The sequence below is a fragment of the Chiloscyllium punctatum genome, chromosome 44 (assembly GCF_047496795.1).
Source record: "Chiloscyllium punctatum isolate Juve2018m chromosome 44, sChiPun1.3, whole genome shotgun sequence".
Taxonomy (NCBI): Eukaryota; Metazoa; Chordata; class Chondrichthyes; order Orectolobiformes; family Hemiscylliidae; genus Chiloscyllium; species Chiloscyllium punctatum.
In genome coordinates, this window is record NC_092782.1 from 42,642,333 (window position 1) to 42,658,914 (window position 16,582).

Sequence of the window (16,582 nt, forward strand, 5' to 3'; positions counted from 1 at the left end):
CGAAAGGGGAATAGAGTTGGACCCTGCAGTAATACTCACATTGTGGAAATGGATTATAAAACTATCCATGTCCCTGTTCTGCTTTCACCTCCCCAGTATAGGATTGAAAGGACAGATGGGTAGAAAGCATCAGTGGGACAGGAAGGCTGCTATAAACTAGACTCACAGTAACAAACACACAACTCAGGATGCAATTTTTATTCTTGGCTGAGAAACTAAGTCAGTACAGTCATCATTGGCTGTGATCGCAACTACAAGCAGATTGAGGCACTACATCCATATCCCAGACAGGATCCAGGGACCAGCGATAGATTCTTTCACTCGCAGCAGGGAGGCGGCAGTTTGTAGGAGTAAAGGAAAAACTGTTTCAAATGACAAGATTCATTGTTCCAATAAAGTGAATTGTCTGGAGGAAAGAAAAGCATTATTAAATCGAACAACTATTTGTGTGATTGATTCCATCTGTGTTTTTGGGAGCACCAATGATCTTGTCTTTTTCCCTGTTGCCTTATTTAGGATATTTGTCGTAACCTTAAATTTGCTGGGTCAGCCACAATGAGGGAAAAAAAATATGAAACTTGTTCTATTGAAAGATCAATTGGTTTGATGATGGTTTCACTATTCTCTGAAGGGATGAGTGTTTGGATTAAATATTGTGAGGGTTGTTACTGTATCTGGCTGAAGTTCTGATTTAAAACAGACACAGTGGGTTGTGATTGTAACGATGTCAGCCAGGTGGACCTCATAGAATAAGAGTTCACTGATTGGGCTGTTATTCTGGATCAGATGTTCTCAGGGAAATGCACGACAGAAATGTGGAGGTTGTTTCGGAAGCACCTGCTGATAGTGCTGGACAGGGTTGTCCCACTGAGGCAAGGAAGGGATGGTTGGGTGAAGGAACCTTGGGTAACAAGGGATTGGAACATCTAGTCAAGAGGAAAAAGGAAGCTTCCTTACGGTTGAAGAGGCAAGGATCAGATAGGGTTTTGGAGGGTTACAAGGTAACTAGGAGGGGACTGAAGAATGGGTTTAGAGCTAGAAGGGGGCATGAAAAAGCTTTAGCAGTTAGGATTAAGGAAAACCCGCAGGCAATCTACCCTTACATGAGGAATAAGAGGAATTGCCAGAGTGAGGGTAGGGCTGATCAGTGATCGTGGAGGGAACTTGCACCTGGAGTTGGAGGAAGTGGAGAAGGTCCTTAATGAATGCTTGGCATTAATATTCCCTACTGAGAGGGACCTTGACGTTTCTGAGGATAGCATGAAACAGACTGATATGGTAGAACATGTTGACGTTATGAAGGAGGATGTGCTGAAATTTTCAAAAATCGTAAGAATAGTTAAGTCCCCTGGGTCAGACAGGATATACCCTGGGTTACTATAACAAGCGAGGGAAGAGATTGCTGCACCTTTGGCAATGATCTTTGCTTCCTTACTATCCACTGTAGTACCAGATAATTGGAAGGTGGCAACAGGTATTCCCTTGTTCAAGAAAGAGAATAGGGATATCCCTGAGAATTACAGACCAGTCAGACTTACATCAGTGGTGGGCAAAGAATTGGAGAGAATTCTGAGGGAGAGGACTTATGATTACTTGGAAACCCATAGTTTGATTAGAGATAGTCAGCATGGCTTTGTGAGGGGCAGGTAATGCCTCACAAACCTTACTGAATTCTTTGAGGATGTGACAGAACATGTTGATGAAGGTAGAGCAGTGGATGTGGTGTACATGGATTTTAGCAAGGTGTTTGATAAAGTTACCCATGGTAGGCTCATTCATAAAGTAAGGAGACATGGGATATAGGGAAATCTAGCTGTCTGGATACCGAATTGGCTGGCTATAAAAGATAGAGGGTGGTGGTAGATGGAATGTATTCAGCCTGGAGCTCAGTGACCGGTGGTGTTCCACAGGGATTGGTTCTGGGATCACTGCTGTTTGTAATTTTTAAAATGACTTGGATGAGGAACTGGAAGGTTGGGTTTGTAAGTTTACCGATGACATGAATGTTGGCAGAGTGGTGGATAGTGTGGAGGGCTGTTGTAGGTTGCAATGGGACATTGACAGGGTGCAGAACTGGGCTGAGAAGTGGCAGATGGAGTTCAAACTGGAAAAGTGTGAAGTGATTCATTTTGGAATGTCAAATTTGAAAGCTGAATACGGAGTTAAAGGCAGGATTCTTGGCAGTGTGGAGGAACAGAGGGATCCTGGGGTCCATGTCCATAGATCCCTCAAAGTTGCCATCGAAGTTGATAGGGTTGTTAAGAAGGCGTGCGGTGTGTTGCTTTCATTCGCAGGGGGATTGAGTTGAAGAGCCGTGAGGTTATGCTGCAGCTCTAATGAGCCCTAGTTCGAACGCACCTGGAATACTGTGTTCAGTTCTTGTCGCCTCATTATAGGAAAGATGTGGAAGCTTTAGAGAGGGTGCTGAGGAGATTTACCAGGATGCTGCCTGGACTGGAGGGCATGTCTTATGAAGGAATGTTGAGGGAGTTAGGGTTTTTCTCATTGGAGTGAAGAAGGATGAGAGGTGACATGATAGAGGTGTACAAGATATTGAGAGGTATAGATAGAGTGGATAGCCAGAGACTTTTTCCCATGGTGGAAATGTCTAACATGAGGGGCATAATCTTAAGGCAATTGGAGGGAGGTTTAGGAGAGTTATCAGAGGTAGATTCTTTACACAGAGAGTGGTGAGTGCATGGAATACACTGCCAGCAGTGGAAGTAGAGTCAGATACATTAGGGACACTTAAGCAAAGGGGTTTTGCCCGAAACGTCAAATGTCCTGCTCCTCGGATGCTGCCTGACCTGCTGTGCTTTGGCAGCACCACACTCTCAATATGAATGATAACACAATGAAGGGCATGTCGGCTAGTCTGATTTTAGAGAAGGATAAAGGCCTGCACATTGTTGAGGGCCGAAGGGCCTGTACTGTGCTGCATTGTTTTATATTCCATGTTCTTGGATCAATCAGGGAGCCCTGGCTGACAGGTAAGAACAGGAGTGTCCGATGTCCTGTACACTCTGAGAGCTGGCTTTGAGGGAGCTGGATCAATATCAAGGTCTCTCCAGCTGGAAATAATAGGTGACTTGGTGATGGGGATACCAGCCTCTGTGGAGTTATCTCAGAGTGCACGGGAGGTGTGGTCACCTTTTGTCAATAAGCCACAAGGTTATGCTGTTTAAATGTCAGATGGTTCATTCAATGAAATCAATGCTGCAAGGAAATATCTTGTATGAAAAACCTGAATAGACTGGCCTGAGGTCAAAGTTCAGTAATGTTCAACTTTCCAGAGAAAACAAGCAATTATCTTACTGAGTGGAAGATGAACAGACTGTGTCAGATGACACTGTTGTGATGTTTGCCCATGGTCAATCTGATCAATCACTGAAGACAGGACAGTGTCAAGGTTTGATCTCACTGGCTGCTGACAAGGAAATGGAGTATAAGGGAATGAGCCCCAGGGCGATAGCGATCTTGCTCAGGAACAGGAGTTGTCTGATCACCGGCTGGAGCAGGCTGAGATGGAGCAGGCTGATCACATGTTACAGTCTGATCCTTGGACAGGTCCATGTTATCTGGGTCACTTGTGATCCGAAGTACAAGGGTCAGCTTGTGAAGTAATCCTATTCTTGCTTTGACTTGTCATGGACCTTTCTTCAATAAAGGGCAATTAAGTCTATCTCATTGGAGATATACAGAGTAAACCAGACAGACCAGGATAGGTAGGAATAAAAGACGTCAAGGTGTAGAGTTTGTAAATATCCTGGGAGACTTCCTAATTTTACTCTGGATTCTCCTGTGTATGTGGACAGCAAAGACTACCACAAGGTTAAACAGTCTGTCACCGCGCCAAAGACTTCAGATAATTGGAGTAGTCCATGGGATTTTAGTTTAGAATAATCTGTCTGGATTATATAACTTTAAATCGGGGAGTCAACAAATGCCTGTGGAGAGAGGGAGGGTTGTTTGATGCATTAATAAAGTGAGGGCTGGATCTGGGATAATTGATACTGTTCCTCCGAATGTTGTGTACTGCTCACTGGGAGCACGGCTGCAGCCTGGTATGTGTCAGGATCAGCTCATTAAATGTGCACCAGTTCCAAGGCTGGTGCTGGTATAACCATGTCACTGTGGAACTCACAGAGACAGACAATTGAGCAGAAGGAGAAAATGTTAATGTTACTCCCAGAGTATGTTCTGTTCTCCAAATCACAAGGCCCATTACTCTCCTCCTTTTAACAGTTTTACTTGCAAAGTGACTGTCAAGCAACAGAAGTAGAGCCCTGTCAAAATCTAATCCAATGAACTGTTTTCCAGGAAATATTTTCCTGGAGGCCACCCTTTCTATCACACTGGAATTTATTGACTTACTTAAGAAAGCGTGCACACAGTCCTCACTTTGATCTTTATCATTGGGTTCACCTTCAGCCCAAAACATAAAATCTGACACAGATCCATTGCTCCATAGGAAAGTCCCCTCCTGTGGAAGTAAAATTAAATCATGTAAAAATATGTAACTTTCTCACCTTAATAATGTGATGCAATAACAGGAGCAACATTACCTTGTGGATGTCACTCAAACCGATCCAAGTTGGGTCATCATTATTTTGGGAATTATGTATCACTCCTGCAAGAACATTATTCTGCTCCATCCAGTGCAGGGAAGCAAGATGGCCGCCTGGAGCCAGGTGTTGGCAATGCAGCTTCAGAGTAAATAACAAAGGCAATTTGTCACTTGTTAACATTTTTACAAAACCTATTGGAATGAGAAAATTGACCAGGCTCTAAATAGAAACTCTTTCCAGACAATAAAACTACAACCCCATGATTGCGTGTCCACAAGGACCTGATATGGGCTGACTCCAAACTTCAGTGAATTGTGCCACACTGAGGCTGAGGATTTGGGACCAATCTCATTGTGGCTTCAACCCATCAGATAGAAATGTCAGCAGCTTCTGTGTAACAGCTGATATTGGGCTGGGCTTGTGCTCGAACGCTCTGTGGGTGACGTTGTGTTTCCTGTTCTCTCCAAGTTTTATCCACACACAGCTGTCAATCCAGATGTGGACAGTCACTGCAGTCCATGTCACTGTGCAGTGACCACATTGACAGCAACAAATTTCTCACAATGACAGACCACATCGATGCTTGTCAACTTTAGATCGTATTCTCAGGAGATCATGTGACTCACTGATATGTTCTCCGGAATTTAACAGGTTGTTGCTGTGGGAATTGTAAAGTTACACAATGAGTGATTCTGGTTCAAGCTCAAATGTACAGACAATGGATGATGGAGAAGGGCAGAATCTTGTCAGGGCCTGACCCACATGGGATATGGTGAGAAATGTGGCAGAAACATGTGAGAGGTCCAGCAAGGCCTATCTCGATATCAGGAACAACTCTCTGCAACTTTAAACAAATTTCTCAGCAATGAAGTGAGATTCTCACTGGGTTGTGGTAAGCTGCCTGTGTTATGGACCAGGCCAGGCCCCCTCAAAACATTTCACACAGGAAGTCCAGACCCTAAAGTTGTTGGTTGTTTTAGGCAGGTCTATGTGGATATTCCAGGAGTGATGCAGCTGGCCCAACCACTCAGTTTTAAACAAAGCAGAATTTATTTACAGACGACTGAATGAAACATGAACAAAAAAGAACCACATTTTGAATAACTTAACCTATCCGAAAACCCAATCGGCTCTATGGCAACTTAATAATGTTGTTCCAAATATTTGCAATATCCCTTAAAACCCCATTGATAAAACAGGTAAGTCAAACACAGGTTCCAACAGGAGAGAGATGACAGAGAGAGAGAGGGTCAGCATGGAGCTGTTTCTTTGACCAGCAGCTTCAGACTGACAGCTTGCTCAAACCAAACCAAACCAGACCCTGAACTGGGAGAACTGGCCACTCCCCTTTCATTGTGCAAGTGTTTTCAAAGAAATACTTAAAAGCCTTCTCAAGTAGATATTTCCAGGGATATCGGAACCTCTGCCTTTATGACCCCTTTTGAAATAAACCAAGGACAACATAACCATGTTAAGGGAGCAGTACCATCACACCTCCCCACTTTAAAAAAAATCCATCAATATCCAAAGATGGATCCATTTTAAAATCACTTAATCTTAAATTGTTAGTACACTACAATGCACAGATACGTTACATTGATTATAAACATGCACGACTATATTCTGTTTCAGTCCTGCCACTTGTGAGAAACAAAACTCACATATTAATAAATTTCAGTCCGAGTCAAATTCTGAAGCAGCGAATTTTATTGATATGTATTTGCTAATGAGTAAGCACCTCGATCTGAGGGTTACATTCTGATTTATGCTGTTCAGCTGCGTCTCTCGGTCCTCCCCTTTCACCCCATTGGTTACTTTGCTGTCGCGCGTAGCCTATCACAAGCTCTAGCTTCACTCCACCTTTGTCTAGTTTCTCTCCACCTCTGTTTACTTCTCCCATTACTCTAAGCCTGTCGCCCCTTACTCTTATTTATCTCGTTCCTTATAAGTCACTATCCTGGCATAGTTTGCTGTCTTCATGCGATCATCCTGCCAAACTAAATTCCATCCGTTGGCCACATCCCTCCTGAGACTGGCACACTATTCTCCTGTTACTGGTACATCCCGCTACATGGTCACTCTGCCCTATTAGTCATAAATAATTCTATTAGTCATAGATAACAGCTTCTCACTGTTCAGTATTGGCATGTGCAGCCTAATTTTATAATGTAAGCTTTTGCAGAAGCAACACCAGTTCCCTTATTCTGCACTATTTTAACCCTATACCTTACACACTGAACGCCTCTGTTTGTCATCCAAGTATCGACAATCAGTCAGCAATCACGTTTTAGATTACTTACAGTGTGGAAACAGGCCCTTCAGCCCAACAAGTCCACACCGACCCTCTGAAGAGCAACACACCCAGACCTATGACCCTACATTTAGCCCTTCACCTATCACTACGGGCAATTTAGTATGGCCAATTCACCTGGCCTGCACATCTTTGGACTGTGGGAGGAAACCGGAGCACCCGGAGGAAACCCATGCAGATATGGAGAGAACGTGCAAACTCCACACAGACAGTTGCCTGAGGCGGGAACTGAACACGGGTCTCTGGCGCTGTGAGGCAGCAGTGCTAACCACTGTGCAACCGTGCCACCCTTGTGCCACTGTGCCGCCCTGCCACATGCACCATTTTCAAATTGAATGGCTGTAACAACAAGCTCCATCTAAGCGGTCTGGAATTTTTGTCCTAAAATTTCTCCACAAACTTCAGTGGGCTATGGTCTGTGTATATGATTGTCTCAGATACATCACTGGGAACAAAAACATTGAAATGTAATTACGCCAACACCAAGCTCAAGGTCTCCTTCTCAACTGTTGAATATTTCTGCTGAAGAATGTTCAATTGCTTGGAGAAACACCCGATAGGTCTTCCTATCTTCTCGTTGTCTTCCTGTAAGAGCACAGCATCAACACCCATATCACTCACATCGATACTCATCTTGAATGGTTTTGTGTAATTCGGTGCGGCTCACACTGGGGCAGTGGTTAACACAGCTTTAAGACTGACAAATGCCTTCTGACAGTCTGCTGTCCACTGAAACTTCTTGACTTTCTTTAGCAGTTCAAGAGTGGAGCAACCACACTGCTAAAATTTGGTATGGATATCCGATTAAATCCCCTCAATCCCAAGAATTGTAGTACTGCCTATTTTGTTGATTTATGAACCAACTCATAATCATCAGCCATTTCAGCTGCTCATCATGCCGTTTTAACTCTCTGCTCTTCCACATGAGTTCTCACAAACTCAGAAAGTGAATTTTTGAACTCGTCCAAAATAATCAACTCTCTAAGAGCGTTATAGATTTGTTTTATTTCTAATGCACTGATCCACCGATGAAAATTACTTTGTTTGATCCTTTCAAACTCAATGTAGGTTTCACCAGGGTCTTTCCTTAGATTGCTGAAATGCTGTCAGTGGGCTTGTGACACAAGCTTATATGCTCTTACAGTGTCTGTCTTCACCTCCTCATATGCCCGAGATACCGCCCCTGATAATGATACAAAACCCTCATGAGCTCTACCTGCAAGTTTTGTTTGGATCAACAAAACCCACATGGTCACTGGCCACTTCATTTATTTAGACACCTTCTCAAGTCTTTTTAATCCTTCTCATCAAATTTAGGCAATGTTTGAATATATTTAATCACATCCCCCAACAGGCCTTTGGTTATCATGGGTTTGGTCATCCTCACGCCCTTCCTGACTAAACTGACCCTCAGCCTTCATCTCCATCCTTTACAGCTGATATTCCTGTCCAAGTGCCAATTTATGAAGTTCAAACTCCCTCTCTTTCTTCCCTTCCTCTCTCTCCTTTTCTCTCTCTTCATGTCTTCTTTTTGTTCTGTTAAAGTGATTTATTCTTTTCCTCTTTCTGCTTTTAATCAGAATTCAAACAGTTTCATTTCTTTTACCCATTCCTTGTCTTTTGCCTCTAACTCAAGCTGTTTCATTTTCAGTTGAATTTTAGCCATCCCCAAAGATTCTGACGGTGTTTCCAGCAAATCTAAATGCTGAGTTAATGCTGTAATTATCTCCCCTTTCCTCATGGAAGGAGGCAGCTCCAACTTGACTGCTAATCCAAGCAGCTTTTCCTTGTCCATCTTTTGTAAAACCCCAAAGTCTCTTCTTCCACCCCCAGAAAACGTAGTGACTGCAAGAGCCATTACTACACAAAGCGCCACAGGTACTAGCATCTCACATGTGCCAGCTTTTAAAATCCTTCATGGTACATCTCCAATCCCTTTACATTGTGCTTCTGCCTTTCAATGCTGCACCTCAGCAACACACTGACATCTACCATTGTAACGCTGCAGCAAAGACATTGTGTGCTCAGGGACACACACCAGCTGCTGGACTGCACCAGGCTGCATCTTCAGTCTGTTGGCTCTCTGTCTGAGTGCTCACTCACTGATCCTAATTGGATGGAAATAGATAAACAGAGAAGATTGATGCAGGGATTGGCCATTTGGGCCTTTGAATGTACTCTGCCATTTCAATGTAAGGACCATTCAGGAAGGTTCTTGACACAATTTGTGAACAGTCCAACCAGGAAAGGGATGATACTGGACCTGGTTTTGGGAAATAGTCCAGCCAGGTGAGTGAAGTTTCAGTGGGGGAGCATTTCGGGAGTCGTGAACATAATACTGTGTGTTTTAAGATACTCATGGATAGGAATAACAGCAGTCCTCAGGTGAAGCTGTTAAATTGGGGGAAGTGACCTACAACATCAGTAGGCAGGAACCGGAGAATGTGGATTGGAGGCAGCTGTTTGAGGGTAAATGTACATCAGACACGTGGGAGTATTTGAAATGTCAGTTGATAAGAGTTCAGGAGTAGCACATTCCTGGGAGAATAAAGGATAAGTACAGCACGTTACATGAACCTTGGATGACCAGGGACGTTATGACCTTGGTCAAAAAGTAAAAGGAAGTGTTTATATGGGAACTGATGAAGTCCTTGAAGTACAGAAGGAAAATAGGCAAGAACTTGAACCAGGAATTAGAAGGGCTAAAAGGAGTCATGAAAAGTCATTCACAAACAGGATAAAGGAGAACATAAGACTTTTTAATACATACATAAAGAAGCAAGAGGGTAGTAGCAAGGGAAAGGGTTGGCCCACTCACGGACATAGGAAGGAATCTATGTGTGGAGCCAAAAGAGGTAGGTCAGGTCTGAAATAAATACTTTGTGTCAGTATTCCCCAAAGAGAAGGAATTGGTGGAGGATGATCTCAGGGAAGGGAGTGTTGAGTTTCTCAGCCAAGTTACTGTTAAAAAGGAAGAGGTATTATTTGAGGTGGTGACAAAGATAACTGATGAGGGAAACATGGTTGATGTTGTCTACAAGGAATTCAGTAAAGCTTTTGATAATGGTTGTCATGGCAGACTGGTACAAACATTGAAGTCACATGGTACCGGGGTGAGCTGGCAAGATGGATACAGAACCGGCTTAGTCATAGGAGACAGAGGGTAGTGGTGGAAGGATGATTTTTGGAATGGAAGGCTGTGACTACTGGTGTTCGACAGGGATCAGTGCTGGGATCTCTGCTGTTCATGATCTACATAAATTATTTGGAGGAAAATGTAGCTGGTCTAACGGGTGGATTTGCAGGCCACACAAAGATTGGTGGAGTTGCGGATAGTGAGGAGGACTGTCAGAGGATATAGCAGGGTATAGCTCAGTTGGAGGCACGGGCAGAAAAAATGGCAGAAGGAGTTTAATCCAGAAAAATGTGAGATGGTGCATTTTGGAAAGCTAAGGGCAGTTGGAAATTAAACAGTGACTGGCAGAACCTTTGGGACTATTAATGTGCAGAGGGATCTGGGTGTGCAGGAACACAGATCACTGAAGGTGGCAACGTAGGAAGATAAGTTAGGAAGAAAGGCTTATGCCATGCATGCCTTCATTGGGTATAAGGATAGACAAGTTATGCTGCAGCTTTATAGAACTTTACTTAGGCCACACTTGGAATATTGCGGACAGTTCTGGTCACCACACTACCAGAAGGAAGTGGATGCTTTGGAGAGGGTACAGAAAAGGTTTACCAAGATGTTGCCTGGTATGGGGGATTTTAGCGATGAAGAAAAGTTGGATCGACTGGGTTTGTTTTCACTCGAATACAGGAGGTTAAGGGGTGACCTGATAAAAGTTTATAAGATTGTTAACGACGTGGATAGAGTGGAAAGTATGAAGCTTTTTCCCAGGGTGAAGGGGTCAGTTACTGGATGACACAGGTTCAAGGTGCAGGGGGGTAGGGAAGTTTAAAAGAGATGTGTGAGGCAGGTTTTTCACACCAAGAGTAGTGAGTGCATGGCTTACATTGCCAGAGGAGGTGGTGGAAGCAGACACAATAGCTGTATTCAAGAAACACCTGGATGGATCCATGAACAGGAAGGGAATAGAGGGATACAGATCCTGTTAGTGAGGGCAGTGTTGGTACGGAAGGGCAAAATGTGCCAGCACAGGCTTGAAGGGCCAAAGGACCTGTTCCTGTGCTGTTTTGTTCTTTGATCTCTGATGTTACAGTGAGAGCATGAGCCTTGGTGGGAGGTGGATACATGGGTTGAGAATGTGTGAGGTATATGAGAGAAGATGGTGTCACTTACCCTGGCAGGGTGGAGGAGACCATAGTCCTCTCTCCTACACTGCTGGGCATTCCTCCAGATGGCATAGAGTCCACTGACCTGGCTGGCAACATTGGAGTGGGCTGGCAGGGTCCGGTATCATAGTTCCCACTGCCAGTGCTGGGGGTGGTTAACATCCCAACTCTGCACCTTCCCACCAACAGGAACTCCAGGTCCCTGTCTGCAAAGGGGAGGTGCCAGATTTCCCTTTTCTGCCATGTCCCAGGACAAGAGATCTCACTCAGCTTCAATGAGAGAAACCCTCCATGAGACTCAATGAAACTGACCCTTAGCCAACAAACGTAAGATTCGGCCTGAGGGAGTAACTGCAGATTGAAAATGAATGTGGAAAATAGGAGGAAATGTATTCCCTGAGAATGAGGATTCTGCGCTAGAATCCATGACATGTTATTCCATTTAAGTTGTCCTAGTACCCAGAATTCTGGAGAATGTAACTTTCAGGGTACACTCAGTTTTAAGAATACTACAATTGACAGTTTCAAAATATTAAGAGCATCAATTTTGTCCAGTATTAGGAGAGGGGCATGTTGCTAGATTTTCAATCAGTCACTCAGAATAATGTGAGAGTCACTTAAGGAGTTTGAAGGTTAGTTAGAAAAGATGGGGAACATGGGAGACAGTCAGTAACTGAAGCCAACTCTATTTTAGCAATGCTGCAACTGTGTGCACTGCAGGAAGGCAGCTGAATACACAGAATCTGTGTCAGGGACTCCATACGAGTTGGATCGCTCTGTGCTATTCCACCAAACTCAGGGAGAAGTTCAGGAATTAACAGGCAGCTCAGTGTTTGATTCAAGAGAAATCCTGGGGAATGAGAAAGTTGCTGATTCCATGATAAGGGCTGGAGTCTGGCCTCAGAACAAGCCCACGAGCATAAATACTTCAGTTCAGCTGAGAGTGTTGGGATTGAAAAGCTCACAAGCAGTGTTTACTGGGTGGAGCTGAGGAAGATTGGTTCTGGGGGTGGGGTGTGTGGAATCCCAGGGTAAGACTAGCTTGGTGATCTTGGGTATCGCTGAGAGCTGGGGTTATACTGAAACTGAGTATTGGAGTGCAGGTTGGGAGTCTCAGGGAGCCTCCCCCCAGGAAAGGAGGGGGGAATCAACCAGAACGGGTGCATTCCAGGACTGAGACGAGAGAGAGAAAAATAAGGCCACACCCCCTCCCCATTAATGCAATGTAAAATGATGGATGAGAGTTTAAAATTGAGTCCTGAGATACCCTTTTCCATTGCTGTGGATTGCTCGACTGGAATTTGTTAATTATCCTGGGAGAGATAAGTACAGGCATTATTTTTTCTTTTACCTATACCTAAGTATTTTCCCATTATAAAATTTAACTCAAAGTGTGGACAGGAAATGCAATGCATATGCACAGACTTATTATTTCAGATCATTATTCAACCTAACATATTTATAACACTTTCAAAAATAATGCTAAAAGTAAAATAGCATGAAAATCTGAACCACTAAAAGCTCTAAATACATTCTCCCACTTCATTTACCTGCTACAGCTCCAGTGGAAGGTACAACATTCAAATACAAATCCAAACATAGAACAGAACAATATAACACAGGAAATGGCCCTTCAGCCCATCATTTCTGTGATGACCATGATGTCATTCTAGACTCCTCCCATCTGCCTGCATTTAGGAGGTTTCCTCTATTCTCTGCCTGGTCATGTGTCTATCTAAATAGCTCTAACATGTATCAGATGTCCACTTTCTTTTGTATAAAAAAGATTGCAATATCTTTGAAACTTTCCCACCTCACCCCACCCAGTACTTGACCTTTGAACCCTTGGAGAAAGATTCCAACTATCCTCCCTATCCAATCCTCTCATAATTTTAGATACTTTTGTGACATCAGCTCTCAGCCTCTGATGCTCTCCTGAAAACAATCCAAGTTTGTCTTATCTCTCCTTACAGCTAATACATTCTAATGCAGCAACATCCTGATAAACTTCTTTTGCACTCTTTTCAAAGCCTCCACATCCTTCCTATTGTGTGACAACCAGAACTGCACACAATCATTCAAATGAGGCCTAACTGAAGTTTTATTCAGCTGCAACGTGACTTGCCCAGTTTTATCCCCAGTGCCCCCACAGATGAAGGTAAGCAGACTGTAACCCTTCCTTATCGCCTTATCCACTTGTCATAGAGTCGTACAGCATGGGAATAGAGCCTTCAGTTCAACTCGCCTGTGCCAAGCAGACATCCCAATCTGACAGAGTCCCATTTGTCAGCATTTGGCCCATATCCCTCTGAACCCTTCCTATTTATATGCCCATCCAGATGCTTCTAATTGTACCCATCGCCACCACTTCCTATGGCAGCTCATTCTATACACACACAATGCTCTGTGGAAAAATGTTACCTCTTAGGTCCTTTTTAAATCTTTTCCTCCCACCTTAATCCTGTGCATTTTCCTTTTGGACTCCCCCAACCCAAGGAAAAAGACCTTGTCTATTCACCCTATCCATGTCCCTCATGATTTTTTAAACCTCTATAGTGTCACCCCTCAACCTCTGATCCTCCACGGTTTTAAGGAAATCCTGTCAAGCAGGTTGGAGACTTCCCAGCAATACCTATTCCTCTCAGCATTTTAATAACAAAATAACTTCCTTTGTGAGAGTTACCTTCATAACTGAAAGGCCTTTTGTTCCTTGAATCAACTTTCTGTCTCTGGAATGCAATGATCTATAAAGTATGGGATTGACTTCAAAGTTGAGCATAATATAAGTTGGTTCTGATATAACACGGTGGTTCCATTCTCACGTTGTAAGAAAATCGTGCAACAGCCGCAATATTTAAACTGATGGGACCGGGATCGTGTTATAGCCAATACAGGGAAGGAAAGTTCACATTCTACAAATAACGGTCTAAATTCTTCAATCACATTAAAGCTAATTCACATTGAAGAAACACCTGTCACAGCAGAAAAGATTGTAATCACAAAGATTCTGAACATTGAACTTTAATGAGCATCACTACAACAATACATGTGTAAAGGCACAGTATATTCGATTGGAATACAGAAAATCATTTTGATATGAAGTATCCAAAAAAGAAAATTCTTAAATTAAAATTGTTACAGGATGATCTTAAAACTTGGTTCATACAAAACATATGGCAAAATTATTTTGTTAAGGGACCCCACATATGTGGCAGATTCAATGTGACAACTCCTTGCCCTCACCATTTAATTTAGAATATTATGGAGTTCACGTTACCCAGGTAACGTAACACGGATTCAGAAATATCCAGGAATATACAAGAAGCTTCTTTCATTCTGTGTTCAGTCATTTCAGAAACACTGAGGAACAAACCCAATACCTTACAATGGAGATTCCAAGGACTTACCCTCAGCATCAATCCAAGACATTTTCTTAGGAACAAACTTGTAGCAACAACCAAAATAAATGAAGCCACCAGGACAATTCCCTTTGGCCAGGGGACTAAATTTCTCAAGGTTCTGATCCGAATGTGTTGAATTCTACGTAGTTAGTTCATCAGCTGCAAATTACAATCATTCGCAATAATTACATCATCCACAGTTCATTTCCCCTTCATGAGGCTAGAAACTGGTGAGCACATGGTTAATGGGGCCTGCTCAGAGTGAGACTTCCCACCTGACTGCAATAACCTTCACACATACTATGTTTGTTTATGTGGAAATACAGAGAAAGTGCAGCACAGAAACAAGCTGCTCGGTCCAGTTCCTGGATTAGTGGTGCTGGAAGAGCACAGCAGTTCAGGCAGCATCCAAGGTGCTTCGAAATCGACGTTTCGGGCAAAAAGCCTTTCCTGATGAAGGGCTTTTGCCCGAAACGTCGATTTCGAAGCTCCTTGGATGCTGCCTGAACTGCTGTGCTCTTCCAGTACCACTAATCCAGAATCTGGTTTCCAGTATCTGCAGTCATTGTTTTTGCTCAGTCCAGTTGGTCAAAGACAGTGTTTATTTCCTACAGGGGTCTCCTACCATTCTGATCACTTCCTCCAACACTACCACCAAATCACTTCATTCCCTTCAGCTTGTCTACATTCCCCCCAATGGGGCTGTACAGTCTGCCTCTGGTACACCGAGTAATGGCAAGGTTCACATTCTCAACACTCTGGAGGAGGCCATTCTCATGAATTCCTTAATTGATTCATTAGTGATGAGCTGATATTTTATAAACCCACCTAAAATATCATCAACTTTACTCTAAACTTTCACCCATCATTTGCCCTCATGGTTCATCTGAGGCTCTCCCCTTCCTCAACATTTCTATTTCTGAGGTGACACTGTCAATGACAGAACTGGATAAATGCCCCAGCTCCCACTGATGCCATCATTACACTTATTCCCATGGCACATTCCGTACGGAGTCTGTTCCATTTGGTCTCTCTGTCTGTCCTGTTCTGTTGATGCCATGGTCAATGCCAGTGTTTCTGATATCTCTCCTGTTTCTTCCCAAAATGAGAGCTCACTCAACAGTGACTCCCTTCAACTGTCCCATTTCCCACAATTCCCTAATTCCTTCAGTTCCTTCATGTTTGAAACATCCCCTTTAGCTTATCTTCCACCCCTCAGAACTCCACATTGTTCATTTAACACCGATGTTTCTGATGCTTCATTCACTCCCATCCCCATTCAGCATTGTAAGACCCTGGTCAGTTTTTCAAACACTTGACTTTTGGCCCCAATCATTATTTATGAGGTCTCATTCTCTACCTTCTCACAGACAGTGATCTTCCTCCAGATCGAGAGAAAGCAATGTAGGTATCCCTCCCCCTCTCTTGTGTTGGAGTGTGTCTAACTGATACTTCAGGACAGTGACTGAGTTGCAGGGTCTCAGGCAACAGACAGTACCTGCAGATGGATTCATCCCATTCAGTTTGACTGCCCCAAATTCCAGCTTCTCTCATCTTCATAACGTTCCATCTTGATTTTAGTTTACAATGATGGATTTTTAGAGTCAAGATAATCTATTTACCTGCCACATTACTGATGAGCAATGCACTCAGCAGTAAAACTCCAATCAACTTCATGTCTGAAGTGAAGTTCTTCTCAAATCTGAAAAACGAAAAACATCCAACATTAACATCAATACCTGAGGACAAAGGTGGGAACTTCCTGCTCCCATTGCTACCTCTCTCTTTCCCAGATAGCGGACATGATGGGGTTTTGATTGCTTCTTTCAATATATATCATCAGCTCAGAAGAGCATGGAACCATTGACTCAAATCTGATTGGCACAGCCATTCATGATGTCAATGTTATTGTTGAATAATTGGTGGCTGACAGTCAGCAGGAGGGTCTGGAGGATATTCAAATAGAGGATGTTCAAATATGTTCAAATTATTTGATGCGCTACACCCAG

The 16,582-nt window shown here is 43.3% G+C and overlaps 1 pseudogene; it reads right to left on the reverse strand.

Moving 5' to 3' along the window:
• Positions 1 to 16,250, reverse strand: part of LOC140466649 (C-type lectin-like) — a 46,909-nt pseudogene extending 30,659 nt beyond the window's left edge.
• Positions 16,251 to 16,582: the final 332 nt, after the last annotated feature.